The sequence below is a fragment of the Pongo pygmaeus genome, chromosome 22, assembly GCF_028885625.2.
Source record: "Pongo pygmaeus isolate AG05252 chromosome 22, NHGRI_mPonPyg2-v2.0_pri, whole genome shotgun sequence".
Lineage (NCBI taxonomy): Eukaryota > Metazoa > Chordata > Mammalia > Primates > Hominidae > Pongo > Pongo pygmaeus.
In genome coordinates, this window is record NC_072395.2 from 59,671,958 (window position 1) to 59,678,711 (window position 6,754).

General features: G+C 38.5%; 1 pseudogene; it reads left to right on the forward strand.

The window, feature by feature from the left end:
• The first annotated feature begins 658 nt into the window (after nucleotides 1–658).
• Nucleotides 659–1,149, forward strand: LOC129022456 (large ribosomal subunit protein uL23-like; annotated as a pseudogene).
• Nucleotides 1,150–6,754: the final 5,605 nt, after the last annotated feature.

Sequence of the window (6,754 nt, forward strand, 5' to 3'; positions counted from 1 at the left end):
ATTTTATATAATTTCTGAAAACATAACATTTTACCCATACAAATATAACACAGGGAAGGTTAGGTATCTCTTTTTATTTGTATCTTATGTATCGTTTTCCTTATAAAAAATACAACCTACTTTACTTGTGAAACATGCCCTACTTTTCTTGCATGCCTTGCGTAGAGTTGTTTCTAGTTATTCTATTATCTCTAGTAGTTTTATTTACATATATTGATTATAATTTTAATACTTAGTAATCTTTTATTTTCCAGAGAAAACTAGGAAGTAGACAGTTATAAACTGTCATATATTAGCATTCTATAGTAGGTTAGAAAATGTATGAATATACCATCTCCCAACATCTAGAGGGATGTGTTTCCTCATAATACAATTCCTCAGTGTGGCAGAAAAAAACATGTTTATTCGCGGGCCAAAATATCTTTAGTCTCTCTGTAAAAATAGGAAGCCAAAAGTATATAAATTTGAATTATTTATGTTCAGTAATTAATGTTTTAGTATTGTATCTTATTTATAAATGGTCTAGATATTTAATGGAAATCTTTTACTTAGCTTAACTTTAAGGTTAAAAATTACCAAAAGTACTTTGGAAACTACTATTAGGCAGATTTACTGTAAACAAATTATTTTTGAAATAATGTTTTTCGCTTTTCACAAGATGGCACCAAAAGCGAAGAAAGAAGCTCCTGCCCCTCCTAAAGCCGAAGCCAAAGTGAAGGCTTTAAAGGCTAAGAAGGCAGTGTTGAAAGGTGTCCACAGCCAGGCGCAAAAAAGAAGATCCGCATGTCACCCAGCTTCAGGCAGCCCAAGACACTGCGACTCCAGGGGCAGCCCAAATATCCTCAGAAGAGCACCCCCAGGAGAAACAAGCTTGACCACTATGCTATCATCAAGTTTCCGCTGACCACTGAGTCGGCCGTGAAGAAGATAGAAGAAAACAACACACTTGTGTTCATTGTGGATATTAAAGCCAACAAGCACCAGATCAAACAGGCTTTGAAGAAGCTTTATGACAGTGATGTGGCCAAGGTCACCACCCTGATTTGTCCTGATAAAGAGAAGAAGGCATATGTTTGACTGGCTCCTGATTATGATGCTTTGGATGTTGCAACAAAATTGGGATCATCTAAACTGAGTCCAGCTGGCTAACTCTAAATATATGTGTATCTTTTCACCATAAAAAAATAGTTTTTCAGAAGAATGACAACTTAATTAGAATCAAATCTATAAGCTTTAAGATTTTACATTTCTAGTAAGTATAATGTTAGCTTATTTGACTAGAACTGAAGCAGAATAGGAATTTATGTCTGTTTTATATTCAATAGTGATAACTTTGAAGACACAGTTGTTTTATTACACCAAAAATATTATATTAATCTTATTTAACTAAGTTTTATCCAAATCGTGTTAACTTAAAAAACATTTGATCAGTTCCTATATTTCTAGGAGTTTGGTGAATATTTATTTATAAATGCTTATTTTTTTCCAAGCCAAGTTAGAATAGAGCACTTTTAGAGGATTTTAGAAATGAATTTTGCAATGCTATCTGGAGTTAAGAAAATATCACATATACATAACATGCATTAATAGACAAACACAAATAGAGATTTCATAGCTTTCATCCTGAAATTTCAGCCATGAATCAGGCATAAATATTCTGATGGTTAATTTTAGACATCTACTTGATTGGATTAAGAGACACACATAGCTGGTAAAACACAATGTCTGGGCATATCTGTGAGGGTGTTTCTGGAAGACACTGAGATAACCATGACTCAATGTGGATGGGCACTGATATGGTTTGGCTGTGTCCCCACCCAGATCTCACCTTGAATTGTAGTTCCTATAATACCTACATGTCGTGGGAGGGACCCGGTGGGAGGTGACTGAATCATGGTGGTGGTTACTGCCATGCTGTTCTCATGACAGTGAGTGAGTTCTCATGATCTGATGGTTTTATAAGGGGCTTTTCCCCTTTGGCTCAGCACTTCTCCTTGTTGCTGCCATGTGAAGAAGGATGGCTTTGCTTCCCCTTCTGCCATGATTGTGAGGCCCCTGCAGCCATGTGGAACTGTCAGCCCATTAAACCTCTTTGTTCTTTATAAATTGCTCAGACTCAGGTATTTCTTCATAGCTGTATAAAAATGGATGAATACAGGCACCATCCAATTGGTTGAGAGCCCAGATAGAACAACAAGGAAGAGGAAAGGTGAATTATCTCCTTCTGAAATGGAAACATCCTTTTTCTCCTGCCCTTAACATCAGAACTTCAGGGTCTCATACCTTTGGCCTCAGAATCAGAGTTACACCATTGGCTTCCCTGATTCTGAGTCCTTTGTATCTGGAGTGAGCCATGCTACCAGCTTTCCAACTTGGAGACAGGTTATTGTGGAACTTCTCAGCCTCCATAATTGTGTGAACCAATTCCCCTAATGAATCTTCTCTCATCTATCTATCTACATACATCCTATTGATTCTGCCTTTCTGGAGAACCCTAATGTGATTACAATAACCACAAAATTCACTAGTTTATATAGAAGACTTGGTTTTTGTCTTTGCCCCATTTTATATTTGTATTATAACTGTGTATCTGGAAAATGGAACAAGTTTTTTTCTTCTTCATATTATGGCTAAAGCTTTTTTCTCAACAATATTTTTGGAGATTTTTAAGATTTTCTTCTGTTTTGACATACAATCTAATGGAAGCTGAGAAATAAATTTTTTTTCTATTTTATTTTTCAGCCCCAGGTGTTTGCTTTTGCAGATTCTTGAGCACACTGAGAGCCTCCAAGGCATGGAGCAGGGTGCCTAAAGTTTCAGTGATTATAGGGATTTGAGAGACTCAATTGGGAAAGGAAAGGTCTAAAAGGAGGCAATTTGGAAGATAAAAATTTTATCAGAGGAGCCATTAAAGTTCTAAATAATTCTTAGTAAAGTCATGCAAACAGGAAAGGAAGTAGAATTAGTTCCATATTGGTGGAACACAGAGTCAGCAGAGGTTTGAGAAGGGAGAATTTAGTCAACTGAGAAGTTCCCATGAAAGGAGCAAGATCAAGATGACAGAGACACCTTGAAACAAAAAGCCAGGAATAACTTCCAACCCAAGAGAACAGAGAGGCCTCAAAACCAAAGTTAGGATAAGAAACTTGTAGCCCAAGAGTTACCTTCCAGACAAAGAAGCCTGAGATTCCAACCCAGCTTCAGAGAGTACTCACTCAAAATGTTACTGAAACTGTAGGCTTTTTAATGACTTAGCCATGCATGCAAAAGGCATTCCCTAAGGTGGCACAGAAGATGGAGCCCCCATATCCAAAGATAGCCAAGGAGAAAGACCCCTGTTGCCAGAACCAGTGGGCAAAGGCAACAGAAAAGGAGACAAGGGTCCTAATGGGATGAGATCCTTTCAGATTTAGGCTTATACAAACTCCTGAGAACTGGCAGGTTGGCAGCCATAAATGGGGTACCAATATTTCTACTCATTGGATTACAAGTTCTCAGGCATCCAAAATGATTAACAAAATGACAATTTCTAGGGCTTCTGTGGGAGAGTATGGAAAGGTCTTTTTGAACCTTTTAATGCTGTCAATGGAAGAATGATGAGGTTCATAAATTTGGAAAGGAGACATTTCTTCATTTTTACATTTATTTTTATTTTTTTTTGAGACAGAGTTTCACTCTTGTTGCCCATGCTGGAGTGCAATGGTGTGATCTTGGTTTACTGCAATCTCCACCTCCTGGGTTCAAGTGATTCTCCTGCCTCAGCCTCCTGATTAGCTGGGATTACAGATGCCCATCACCACACCTGGCTAATTTTTTTGCATTTTTAGTAGAGACAGGGTTTCATCATGTTGGCCAGTCTGGTCTGAAACTCCTGACCTCAGGTGACCCACCCACCTCGGCCTCCCAAAGTGCTGGGATTACAGGCATGAGCCACCACACCCAATGAGAGATTTATTTCCTATAAAGGATTGCAGCCTGCAGGGTTGTCCTTCTGACAGGCTGGGAAGCATAGCTTCTAGCCAGAAGCCAGAAACAGATGCTTCAAGTAGGAGGTAAAGGAAATAGTAATTTATGCTGAGTGGAATGGCCAAACACATTTATTTAATAATCTCTAGGAGGAGTCATGAATATTTATGGAAGGAGAAAGGCATGCATGCACAATTGAGTTTCTTGCTTCTTCATGGGTCCCATGTACAAAAAATGGCAGAGTTAGCATGATCGCAGGGTGGAGTTTTCAGCCATCTGACATTAAAAAGTGAAGCAGAGGACATGAAAACTCACTCTGTGCATCCTCTATACGCTGGCCAGAACCTCTCTGTCATGGGTGGTCTCTTATCAGGCAAGAAAGGAGAGGTTGATATCAGTGGTGGAGGCTTTGAAAGGGCTGGTTTCTGTTAAATCCTTAGGGAAGAAAGCCTCATCATGGTTAGCAAAGGAGGGGGTATAATGATGTGTATCTGACCCCCATCATCCCATCCTAGCAAAGCTGAGAACTCAGTTTTGAAAGTTACTCTGGGGTCCCCTCAGCCAAGAGTGGGTCTGTTCAGTCAGTTGGGAGCTTAGGATTTCATTTTCATTTATCAATGCTAATGGGAAAGAGTATGCTGTCTCCATGTCAGCTGATTTGCAAGAAACTCCTTGGATGGGGTTAATGGCAGTTGTATTTTTCTGGGAGCTCTGCTTTAATTGGATAAAGTAAGTTCTGGTAAGATTTCTTCCTTTATCTTCAGTATCTCAAATGTTTTCATTTAAATAATCTTTATAAGAACTTTTGATGTCTGAGTGGATTCCCACACAGTCATCTGTTGTAAGACTTTCTGATTCCTTTTTTTCCTTTGGTCATTATGAATAGGGCTTCTGTAAATAATTGCATGGTAGCTTTTGTTTGGACATAACATCAAAGTAGTTGTCAAAATACTTAGGAATGTGATTTTTGGATTGTAAGGTGAGACTTGTTTAGCTTTAGAAAAAACTGCCCAACTTGTAATGGGGAGGAAAAAAATTTTCTATGTTTTTGCAATTCTTAGATGGGACCCTCTGTAAAAACTGACAGATTAAAATGAGAAAAATAGAAAAGTTTAAAAACATGTATACCTTATGGATACATGGGAGATACTCAGGGAAAAATGAGTAAATCTCCAACAGGTGACAAGGGTAAGGTTTGTTATACAGACTTAAGTCCATGCATTCTCCATTGAGAAGACTCTTTGGTGATTTAGTTATCCTTCTCTTCTTGGTGTTGAGAGAGGTAGCTTTTAAATGGTGATTTCCTTTATAGATGTAAATTTTCCTTACACAAGTGTAACTTCTACTCTGTTTTCAGATCCTTTGTTAGCATTTTTTTTCCAAAATAATCAGGTTGGAATAATTCTTAAGCCAAAGGGACATATTTTGGGGTGGCATATTCTGGTTTCCTACCATTATATTTTGGGGTGGCATATTTTGGTCTTATACACTGTGTTCCATGGGCAATGAAAAGAGTTCTTGTTTTTCCTCCAACAATTTGTCATTTTTTAAAAGAGTTTAGCAGTTCTAAGAGATATAGACCAGCTATGCTATCTCATTGTGGTTTTCAGTTCTCTAGTATGTGGAGCATCTTTTTGTATGTTTACTTGCCACCTGTAGATCTTCTTTGGTGAGGTGTCTGTTCAGATCTGTGTGCATTTTTAATTGGGCTGTTTAACTTATTGTTTAGTTTTAACAATTTTTTCCATGTTTTGAATACAAATTCTCAGATCTGTATCTTGCAAATATTTTCTTCAATATGTGGCTTGTCTTTTTGTTCTCTTAACAAGGTCTCTTCCAGAGTATAAACTTTAAATATTAAGAAATCCACATTGTCATTTCTTCTGTGTGTATCAACCTTGTGTGTCATTTGTTAAAATTCATTACCAAACCCAAAGGCACATAGCTTTTCTTCTATAGTTTCTTCTAGAAATAGTATAGTTTTGCATTTTTAGTGTAAGGATGGTTTTGAGTGATTATTTGTGTAAGTTGTAAAGTTTTCATCTACATGCATATCATTTCTTATGGTTTCCAATTAATCATTCCCTCACTATATTTGGGAAAGACACAGGAGAGTGGGCTCTGTTAGAGTAGATAGCTAGACATGAACAGGAGGGGGAGCTCCTGGAAAAGGGAAAGTCTGGGAAGGCTCACCTGGAGGGACCACCAAAAATTCACATATTAGTGGCATCTCTAGTGCTGGAGTGGATGGGCACTTGTCCATTGTGGGTAGGAGGGAGAAGAGGTACTTATGCAGAAAGAAACACCCTAGAACTCCTCTTAAGATGCCCCAATGATCATTCACTCTGCAATAAAAATGTCAGAATATTTCTAGCTACATGCTGATAAGAAGGACAAAGGGGACATTCTTAAGAGAAACCTGGCACCATAAGTACAGATTAGGGCAGAGAAGGACATTCAAAGAGGCAGGCGCAGTAGGTACAAACGTGACCGCTGTCAGCCTGCCTGGAATGGCGGGAAGGAGGTTGGTGCCAGAGTGGATTCGGATTGATCACCACACATGTACCTCAACCAACAGTGAGGAGGTCCCACAAGCCTAAGTAGGGCAAGTCGGGGACCTAAGGCAGTAGCAGGAAAACCAGACAAAGAGAACAGGCGGAGACTTGAGACAGAGGCAGGAATGTGAAGTTCAAAATAAAATTCCCTGCACAGGACTCTTAGGCTGTTTTTCATGCACGATCAGCCCACTCCTCCCTATTTTTCAACAATAAGCTCTTTACACTGTATT